The 11,687-nt window shown below is 34.4% G+C and overlaps 1 pseudogene; it reads left to right on the top strand.

Annotated features, from left to right (window-relative positions):
- The first annotated feature begins 232 nt into the window (after positions 1–232).
- LOC125120675 (olfactory receptor 4P4-like) lies at positions 233–9,385 on the top strand (annotated as a pseudogene).
- Positions 9,386–11,687: the final 2,302 nt, after the last annotated feature.

The following is an 11,687-nucleotide window of genomic DNA, read 5'->3' as shown; positions in this document are numbered from 1 at the left end:
GCAGGGCCAGGAATCGAACTCATATCTTTATGGATACTAGTCAGATTTTTTACCACTGAGCCACAGTGGGAACTCCGGAACCCTTAGCATTGTTAAGATGGCAGTACTGCCCAAAGAGATCTACAGATATACAATCCCTATCAAAATTCCAACAGCCCTTTTTTTTTTTGAGGAAACAAACAAATTAATTTTCAATTGCATGCAGAATTTCCAGGGTTCCCAAATAACCAAAATGATCTTTAAAGGAAACAAGGTTTGAGAATGTACACTTCCCAAATTCAAAGCTTACTACAAAGCTATAGTTCTCAAATTGATGTGATATGGCATAAAGTTAGACATATGGACAAATGGAATAGAAATGTGAGACCAGATATAACTCTACAGTCTATTAATTTTTGACAAATTTAACAAGTTCATTTAAGAGGAAAGACTAGTGTTGTCAACATATAGTATTGGGACAATTGTATTTCTATATTCAAAATAATGAGGTTGGACCTCTACATTATACCATTTACAAAAATGAACACAAAAGAGATTAATGGCCAAAATACAAGAGCTAAAATTATAAAATCCTTAAAAGAAAGCAGATGGGTAAATCTTTATCATCCTGGAATTTTTTCAATGAATTCAAAAGTAAGAACAAAAGCATGAGCAGCAAAAGACAAGATAGATAAATGGGGCTCTATCAAAATTAAAACTTCTGTCTGCCAAAAGACACTATCAAGAAAATGAAAAAAAAAACCCACAAAATTAGTGAAACTGTTCAATATATATTTGATAGGTGATTCAGATTCAGATTTTAAAAAGAACTCATAAAATGCAATGACACAATGACAAATGACAATTAAAATTTTGATATAGGATTTGATTAGACATTTCTCCAAAGAAGATATACAAATTATCAAAAAGAATATGAATATCTGCATTATTCAGATCAAACTCATAAGAGATACCACTTTATGCTCAGATAGTTATGATAATCGTCTTCTGAAAAAGTGGAAAATGGCAAGTGTTGGACAAGATGCCTAGAATGTGGAACCCTTGTACTATTCTAGAGGGAATGTAACCAATTGAACAGAGTTTGATGGTTTCTCAAAAGGCTATGTGTATTATGAAATTTTAGCACAGCTAATTATGCAATAGCCAAAATGTGGAAACAATCTTAGTGCCCATGAAACATATTATGTAAATACAATGGAACACTATCCATAAAAAGAAATGAAGCCCTATCACACTACAACATGGAAAAACCTTGGAAGTATTATGCTAATCGAAATGAACCATACACAATAGAAGAGATATTGTATAATTGTACTTAATGATATTCCTAAAACAGGTAACTTCATGGAGACGAAGTAGATTATAAGATGCCAGGGGCAAAGGGAAAGGGGGATGGGATTTAATGGAGAGTTTCAGTTTGGGATGTTGAAATGTTTCAGAAATATATAGTGGTGATGATTGTGCAACATTGTAAATGCAATTAATGCCACTGAGTTATGCACTTAGAGTTCTATGCCACTTAGAGTTCTATGCCACTTAGAGTTCTTAAAGTGCCATTTGAGGAATGTAGCCTATGGAGCTTGAAGAAAATGCTGTCTGAGAAGAGAAAAAACCATCTTATAATGTTACTGAGAAATAAGATTTAAAAAAATCACAGAAAACATGGGAACATCTTCCCATACAAGGATGAGGTGTATAATGGGATTGTTTAGATGAAATGTTAATAGAAAAGTAAACAGCTAAGGACATTGGGAAAGAAAGGAGAACACTTGTGGTAACTTCTAAAAGAGTTTTTATTAGACTATAGGGGATGCATGCTGGAATAGTCACCATCCTCTACAAACTATAAATTGAGGCAACATTAATGTTTTCCTTTCACCTGAAAACGAGAGTTCGCTTTTATTACTTCTTTTCTTTCTGAGATGTATTATGAACTTCCTTTCCAGGTCATTGGCATTTTCTCCTAACGGTCCCTATATTAAAATGGAAGGTGCTCTGTACTTAATTTCCATATACACATAGGAAAAATATGACTTGATTGATAGAATTATTTCTAAGTCTTTGGATATTTTTTTAACTTCATTTTCACTTTGATCAAATTATTCCTATGGGAATTTCCAAACTCACAGAGATACTCCAATAAATGTCCGTTAAGTTAAATATCTCCCAGGTAAAGCTGTGGAAATCATTCAGGAAGCATGTAATGTCTTTGTTTTCCTTTTCACCAGACAATGTAATAACTGGGCTGTTTGAAAAATAAAGGATAATTTCCAACATAAGTGCTGAAAATATCATTTTCTTCTCTTAAGTATTAAGATAAAACTAGGAAGACTCTTGAATTTGCTTTAGAAAGAGTTGGTCTTCTTACTTTAGAAAGCAGGTAAGTTATATTTCTAGGATTCTTCAGCACTATTTGCGTAATGTGATTTATTAATACATATTCAATGAATTTGTTGGTTAATTCTGAGTATGGTAGCGTGAAACATTACATGTACTCTAGATTTAAGCAAATATCTGACACAGGTAGTTTTATTTAATCAACTCACAATTAATCACTGTCTTTAGGTAGATGAGAAATATATTTTTAGACTTCATTATAAAAATATAAACCAAATCATTTTTTGCACCTTGACTAATGTTTGTTAGGAAACTTTAGCCGTGATTCACATGCAACCAACATTTGAAAGTAGAGCATATCTTGCATGACATATTTTTGTATAATTTATGTATGATCACTTAAAATTTCTATGCCAATTGCATAAAGTAATTAAAAACATGGGTGTGATAAATATTTTTTTCATAACTGGGGAATGTTAAGGGGAAATAAAACAGAAAGTTTGCAATTTACATCTGAGTGAAGGATATAGAAAATCTGAAAAAAAAAAAAACTGAAGAAATACAGACTGTGTCAAATCACTCTGTTCCTACTTCCTATTACTGGCCATAATATTTACTTGTGTCATATATGCAGTTGGAGTTTCTCATTTCTTTGAATACCACTTATTCTAATACAATTCAGTCAAACTGAAACTGTTTGTTAAAATAGAGAAGTAATGAAAATGATCTGGAGAGTCAAGTTTAATTCTGTACATATTGGAGGTTAGGGTTATAGGGAATGTGACCCAAGTTCTAATATATAAGACTATTTTCAAGAACAAAGTCTCCAGAGTAAGTCAATAACCAAGAGTGGGGAAAATACAGGGGTGTATTTAAACGACTGTCAAAATTTTTTTGCTAACAAAGAGGATACTAGTAAAAATCATAAGATCCATTCTAAGTGGATCTCTCTGTTTCTGTCATTCTGAAGTAAATTTGATTTATAAACTCCGTACGTTTACATCTCTTCAATAGAGCAAAACAATTATAATGATGATGACATATTAAAATGAACTTCCATTTAATTCTATCAGACACTGGAATTAAATTTTTGTCTTTTTTTTTTTGTCTCTTTAGGGCCACACCCACAGCATATGGAAGTTCCCAAACTAGGGGTCTAATCCAAGCTGTAGCCGCTGGTTACACCACAGCCACAGTTACTCAGGATCTGAGCTGCATCTGTGACCTACACCACAGCTCATGGCAACACCAGATCCTTAACTCACTCAGCGAGGCCAGGGACCTAACACACAACCTCATGGTTCCTAGTCAGATTCGTTTCCACTGAGCCACAATGGGAACTCCCTGGAATTAAATTTATTCCTTAATTTGACAAGTACATACTGAATACTTAAAATCGTCAAAGTACAGTGTGGAATTTAAAGAGGAAAGAGATAGAATTAATCATTTAATTTATGATTAGACGAAATGCCATTTAAATAATTAAATCATGGATATATTATCTAATTCATCAAATTCTTCATAGTTCATGGTTTAATTATCCAGTCACTTTTCCCATTGAAGAACCAAGTATCTACCTTACTAAATGAGAATTTAAGTAAAGTAGACCTATGTGATTTCAGTCTTTCGTTTGTCTAGCACAATTGCTGATACATACTAATTAATAACTAATTAATTTTCCCCAAAATCAGTAGGACATGAATTTTATTTTCCTCTCTTGAGAGATTAAAAAAGTGAGATTATAAAACAGATATTGGAGTGGATTTGGAGTGGATTTGGAGTGGATAAGCAATGAGATCCTGCTCTATAGCACAGGGAAATATATCCAATCACTTGTGGTGGAACAGGATGGAGGATAATGTGAGTAAAAGAATGTGTGTATATACATGTATAATGGGATCACTTTGCTGTGCAGCAGAAATTGACAGAACACTGTAACTCAACTATAATCAAAAATAAAAACATTAAAATTTTAAAAATGAGATGGCTCAAAAAGTTCACATAATCTGTCCAAAACTCAGGCACCCACCATTCATTGCAGATCTTAAAGGCATACATTTTGTTAAGGTTTATTTTTTCCCATTATGTCCAGATCAGATAGAATATGAGGTACTGGCCCTACCTCTCAATAGGATAAAATTTCCTTAGAAAGATAAGTCAAAGCATTTAATAACACCTGGCAACAATTAATAAAAAAAAATCTGAAGCAAGGTAGGTCGTTCTAAGATCCAAAAGACTTAGAATACTGCAGTAGACATTGCATAGTGGTGTAGTTACTGAAATCTACCTGGAAACAGCAGGAGTTTAACAGCCTCTGATAAGGTTGAACAAGGACTGATTGGGAAGGGCAAGAAGTCCAGCTCCACTGGCACAGGGAAGAATTCCAATTCCAAGAAAAAATACTTGTTTAAAATATAGATATTCTCTATACCTTTTCAAAGCCTAAAATGTAATTATTAGTTGAATGTGTTGGTTTGTTTAACTACTTTATTTCCTATTATTCAATATGAAGGATATCATATGGCCTTTTGTGTCCAATGATGATAACAGTTATACACTACAGATTTCTATTTTTTCTCTTCAAAATCCTACTTGATGCACACACATTTGCATGGTTATTCCACTGAAAGGAGAAAAAGATGGAGGGGAGTGTTAACAGTTTTGAAAATAAATTGTTAATATATTGGTTCTGAAGTTGTGAGCAAATGCAATGAAATATTTTAAATACTGAGGTATGGCATTTTATAAGTCAAGATGCTATGGTGTGATTTAGTGAAATGGTTGTTTTTCAGCAATTCTCAATAGTTCTTCCTTATCTTATGTATGATTCTTGAACTTCTAGTAGAAAAGTTTTTACTTGTCCTGAGATGTAATGGTTATTAACACAGTATTAGAGTTTGTCTTATATTACTTATACTAGGGACTAGGGGGAAGAAGAAATGAAAACAATAGGAATGAAAGGGAGAAAATCCAGCCTGAGGTACTAACTAAAACCAGTGATGTGGGAACTGAAAGAAACTTGCAGTTTCAGGCTGGCTAATTAGGAAGAGTCGAACAGTTTGTATGAATCAATTTGAAAAAAGCCAAATTATGCAAATGAGTAAGGTGTTACATGAGACACTACATTTCAACTTAACTTTACTATAATTATGCTCAAACGCTTACTGAATGTTAAAAACAAATATTTTTGAAGTCTGAAATGATAAATATTTAAAAAAAAAGAAGTTTTGTCATCTTTCTGGTTGACTATAACAAAGAGTATTTCATTTGCAAATTAAGCCATTGGTAAATCAATTGTATTTGTAAATTAATACAAGAGGATTATAACCAATTATGGCCATGTATATAGCTCTTGACTCCAAATATGTTGATTTTTTTTCTATCACTTTTCCACAAAGGACAGATGACAGGAAATTTCTCACATTTAACATTATCCACATTCTATACTTCATATATTTGCACTTTTTTGTATTTTCACTCAAGGTTTCATTTCTGTGTATATGTGTTCAATAATAAACATTGAGAATAGGAAAGAGAGATCTGATTTTTTTCTTACAGAATGATTTCTTGAATTCTACCAGGGTAAAATATCCATTTATGTTTGATAATGGAAGTATATGGTTACATAAGTATAATATATTCTATAAGTCAGCCTTCATTTCAGTTAACTAAGATGTTTACCAGTAATTAATGTTTTCAAGAAAGGGACAGCCTTTTCAAATAAAAGTCAAAAAGGGAAAGCTCAGAGTTCCCTTTGTGGCTCAGTGGTAACGAACCCAACTAGTATCTGTGAAGATGTTGATTTGATCTCTGGCCTTGCTCAGCGGGTTAAGGATCCAACATTGCCAGTTTGTGAGCTGTGGTGTAGCTTGCAGACTTAGGTCAGACCCCACGTTGTTGTGGCTTGCGGCATAGGCTTGCAGCTGAAGCTCCCATTAGATCCATATTTGGAACCTCCATGTGTCTCAGGCATAGCCTTAAGAAAAGCTAAGGAAAAAAAAAGGGGGGGGGAGGAATCACTCCAAATAAAAACCAACTTTCTTTTTCTTCTTTTGGATTCTTTCTACTATAATTTGCTCCATGACAAGAAATGATGTGCATCATCATATTTAAATATATATCATAAGAATTAATAATTTTTTAATTTCAGGTGTCTTCAAACTGCTTTGCATCATGGAACATAGAAAAAAACATTACATAATTTATTCTCTTGGTATTTTCTCAAATAAAGGAAATTGAAGTCCTCTATTTTTTACTGTTCTTACTGTGTTTGTTACCTTGCAATTTTGATTGGAAACCTGCTTGTCATGATTTCTATCACCTGCAGTCCATTTATTCATGAGCCTATGTATTTCTTCCTGAGTTACCTCTCACTCTCAGACCTTTGTTACACCTCCACTGTGACCCTCAAGTTGACTGTTGACTTGCTGGCAGTAAATAAGACCATTTCCTACAATGGCTGCATGACCCAGCTCTTTACCATGCACTTCTTTGGGGGATCGAGGTCTTCATCCTGACAGGGATGGCCTATGATCGCTATATGGCCATCTGCCAGCCCCTGCATTACACAATCATCATGACCAGGCAGAAGCGTGGCACCATGATTGCTGCTTCCTGTGCTGGAAGATTCCTACATTCCTTCAGTCAATTTCTCCTGGCCATCTTCTTACCCTACTGTGGCCCCAATGTAATAGATCATTACTTCTGTGATGTGTATCCTTTGCTGAAACTGGCCTGCATGGACACCAGCAGAACTGGTCTCCTGGTCATTGCCAATTCAGGCCTGATGGGCCTGGTGACTTTTGAGGTCTTGTTGATATCTTATGCTGTCATCTTATATACTGTCTGCTCTTACTCTGTAGAGAATCACCACAAAGCTCTCTCCCCCTGCAGTTCTCACATCACTGTGGTAGTCCTTTTTTTCACTCCTTTATTCTTTATTTATATTTGACCAGCCACTACTTCACCAGAAGACGTGTTTGCTCTTTTTTACACTATCATCACTCCCATGCTGAACCCTCTGATATACACACTGAGAAACGTGGAGATGGTTAGGGTTCATGCAAATCTCAAAGTCTTGAGAAATTTCACTAACATGACATTGCTTGCAAGGGAATTTGTTTTTAGATGGGTATAGAAAGCTGTACTAAGTAAAAATGAGTTATTACTGGTTATATGTCCTAAAATGGGTACAGACTAGAAAGAGAAAAAATAGCATAGTGCTGTGCTCAGTTTAAAATGCCCACAAAATAAACCTGAAAATATTATGTGATGGAAAGTCTTGAAAAATATTCTAACACTCTTGAAACTGAGCAAGACTCTACGGTGCCCTCCCTGGGTCGGGGCCCTCCCACATATCCTTTGCTTTACCGCCTCTCTGAAGTATAACACGTATATTATTGGAGCTTTATAGGAACATTGCGACTGTGATCTCTATGGACAGCTGAAAGAACAAAAGATTTCCTCACCAAGAAGGTTGCAACAACCAACCACAGCCCGCCATCACCTTACCTTTAAAAAGCTTCACAGTTTTGGTTCAGGGAGTTAGAGATGTTTGGGGGCACAAGCCACCTGTCCCCTAGCATGATCTTGCAATAAACTTTTCTCTGCTGCAGACTCTGATGTTTCAGTTTGTTTGGCCTCACTGTGTGTTGGGCACATGGACTTACTCTAACATTTTGTCATGTTTTGTTTTGTTTTAAATATAATTCTTGACAGCTACTTCACAACTCCAGAGTAGGGCTTGCGCAGTTTACATGTATGAGAACATGTTAGAGCATAAATATGAAAGATCACTTTCTGGTATGAAATAAACAGGTCCTCTGGTAAGAACACCAGCCATCCTTGAAGTTTCCCTCTGTTTCCTATCAAAGTTTCCTATCCTTCAGCCAATCAGACATGTATTATTGAAAAATAAAACTTAAAAAATAAGACAAAAGATTTTTGTTTTATTTCTATTTTTGGAATAAACATTTTGAATAGGGATTACTAAAACCCTTGGAACAAAAGGATCTTGAATTATCAATAATTGCCCAGAGAATTCCTTATTTAACTCTGCTTCTGTACTTTGATCAACTCCATTCTCAGCTTCTCAAGAACATTACTTCATTGATTCTCCCATCTTTCTCTGCATCAGCAATTGTTCTCTTGAACTGGATGACATCAGTGCTATAACAGTGGAGAAATCATGCTAAGATTCTTTTCAAGTTAGTGAGTGACCTTACTAGATTTGGCATTCAGTTTATCCACCTTTCAGCCTTTGGCTAAGATATTTTACAACTCTATAGATACAGAAGTTGAATTAGAAAATAATAGCTATGTCAGTAACACCTGCAGAAATAAAAGTGTGTCCCATGCAATGCAATTGATTATAGTCCTGTGGGGATTTAGATATTTTAGATCCATTTATAAATTCATTTCAGCACTCCTTACTGACTATAAATATGTGTCACACTTGGTCCTTGTCTGAACCATTGGTAACATCTTCCTGGTTTTTACATTAAATATTGAGTTATATAAAATATTTTACATGTTCATGAATTATTTGTATGAAAACCACAATTATGTCCTCTTTTAAATTTTATCTTTTGACAAGCAAAATTGTTATTTGTCTCACCTAAAATAAAACATAAATCTTTTTACCTCCTTTTTTGGTTTCCTTCTTCAAAAAGCTATAGAGATTGAAATACAAATTTCCCAATTGCTTTCTATTCATAATAGCCACAACTAGTCTGAATGAAATTTAGTGAGCAAAAGTAAATTCAGAGGAGGGTGTAGAGCAGAGGGTAGAAAGTTAATCAAAAGCAGTGGAAACAGGAAAATTGAGAAATATGGTAAAGGCAAGATACCTATAAGAAACATCTAAAAATTCCCAGGTTGCAAAATATTTTACCGTGATGTAAAATCCTCCCTTTTGAGTCTCTAGGAAACATCAGAGCATGTGGTCTTTGAACTCCGGCTGTCTGGGCTTAGAGCCCCTCTCCTGACACATACCAATTGCCTAGGCAACACTGGGAATGTTTCTCAACAGCCATACTTCATCATTTGAAACTACTGAGGGGGAATAATAGAAGAATGGAAACTTGAGGTTCACCTATTAAAACTGTGAGCAGAGTAAAACACTACTGGACACATAGTAATCATCAATGATTGCTAAATATTAACACATTTTTAGACATTTTGTGTGAGTGGTTTTAGGTTCAGCAGAAGAAGCTTAGTGAGTTCCTCAATATGATTCAACAAGGAACAAAGAGAAATAAATAATTAGGACCTAGCAAACACACTTGCACTCAAGAGTTCAGAGGGAACATAACTACTCAGTCAAAACTTCATTATATATGGTCACTTGGTTAAGGAGCTATGCATATCCACCTCTTACTGCTGTGGGTCCAAGAATTAACTTCAACTCTACCCAGGAGGATATAGAATATAATGGATGATAATTAAATCATCTGTCAAATGGAAAGCACTGATTCTAAAGATAATTTAATTTATTCCAACAAGAACAATTTTCAGGAAGCATAAGACTGTGAAAGAATGCTGAATAAAAAAGGAGAAAGGAAATGTTACCAGGAATCAGAAAAAGAATATAATACTTTCTATGGGAACGAGAAGGGAAAAAATAAAATCATTATCTTCAATAGGTTGTTATAGGAATGTCTACAATACTGAAGCATAAGTCCCCTTAACCTGTTGTGGATCAATGGGGTAAGAACCTGACGAAGTCTCTGTGAAGATGCAGGTACCATCTCTGGCCTTGCTCATGGGGGTTAAGGATCCTGCATTGCACAAGCTACAGCATAGGTCACAAATACAGCTCAGATCTGGTATTTCTGTGGCTGCAGTGTAGGCCAGCAGCTGCAGCTCTGATTCAAACCCCAGCCTGGGAACTTCCATGTGCCAAAGATGCAGTCATAAAAAGAAAAAAACAAAAACAAAAACTGAAGCAGTTTTAAGGGGAACAAGTTGAAATTTTAAAAAAAATGAATATGGAAATAAAAATGAATAGATTAGTAAGAACTGCAGGAAATTTTTTAATGAAGAAAAATAAAATCATTTTTGAGGATATTGAGAAACAAAATTTAAAATGCTGACAATCAAATGCTGAAAATGTGGAAAGCTATTCCTCTACAGAGAAGAAAAAGAAAATATATAAAAACAGTAAGGGAGTTTAATATTTTAGGTAAAAATTGTGTGTACTTAAGAATTATGAGTTTGCCTATCATTATCTTCTGAAAAAATAGTTAAAATAAATTCCTATGAAAGAATACTTTCTTGAAATTGAGAATAAAACATGAAAATTTAAAATATTTATATGGAAATATAAGCCTTAAATATTTCTGAATTAAAATAAAACTATAGAAATAAATCCATTTACAGATGCCCGCTGTTTTTTTAAAAAAATCACTGTAAAATAAAAGATCTGACAAGCTTTAAGGCAAACAATAAAGACCATAAAATTGTTTTAAAAATGAATTCAATCATGTGATTCCATTGAACACATGAACTGTTGAACAAATACAAAGATGAGATTTTTAGGTGCAAAAAGGATGAGAAAATATAACTATATTGTGGATTACTTAAATAAAAAGTCAAGAGACAACCAAGTAACACATATCTGTATAACGTAAGGTAACAAAGATTTACATCTGAATAATGTTTTTATAAATTGAAAATGCCAACAGCCTTCTGTTATTTTCTTCAACATATGCTACTTGTAATTATATACTGTTTTGTTTCCTTTAGTCTCTAACCTGGTTGAAGGCAAACTGCCAGTTTTGTCCACTACTATATGTATTCTCACACTGAGTTTTACAGCACACCGACTTTTTAGAAGTAGGTGACAGAAAGCATTTTATATGAATAAATTTGTGAGACCACTTTATTCTTTGTTACAGTTCTCTATACTTCTTCAATTTTTCTACAATATACATACATTAAATTCAATGAGAAAAAAAAATCAGTGTTGCTTATATAGTGGTATCATGCAAGATTCCCTAATCAGGAAAAACACACACACACACACACAATGGTTGCATCCACTGTATATGGAAGTTCCTGGGCCAGAGATGGAATCTGAGCCACAGCTGTGACACATTAGCTACTGTTGCAAAAACACCAGATCCTTTTAATCCACTGTGTGGGGCTGGGGATAGAACCCACGTCTTCACAGCTAATAGAGCAGTTGGATTCTTAACCCACTGAGCCACAGCAGGAACTTCCCCAAACAAATTTTTTGAAAGGAGTTTTCCATACCAAGATAAATTGGGAAACTATCTGTGCCCCTGGCAAAAGAACCCATGGGAGCATGTGGATTTTCTGAAATAACCGTTGTGAAAACTAGGAGTGTC

Source organism: Phacochoerus africanus, chromosome 2 (assembly GCF_016906955.1).
Source record: "Phacochoerus africanus isolate WHEZ1 chromosome 2, ROS_Pafr_v1, whole genome shotgun sequence".
Taxonomy (NCBI): Eukaryota; Metazoa; Chordata; class Mammalia; order Artiodactyla; family Suidae; genus Phacochoerus; species Phacochoerus africanus.
The sequence above is the reverse complement of the archived record's forward strand: the minus strand, read 5'-3'. Positions and strand labels throughout refer to the sequence as shown.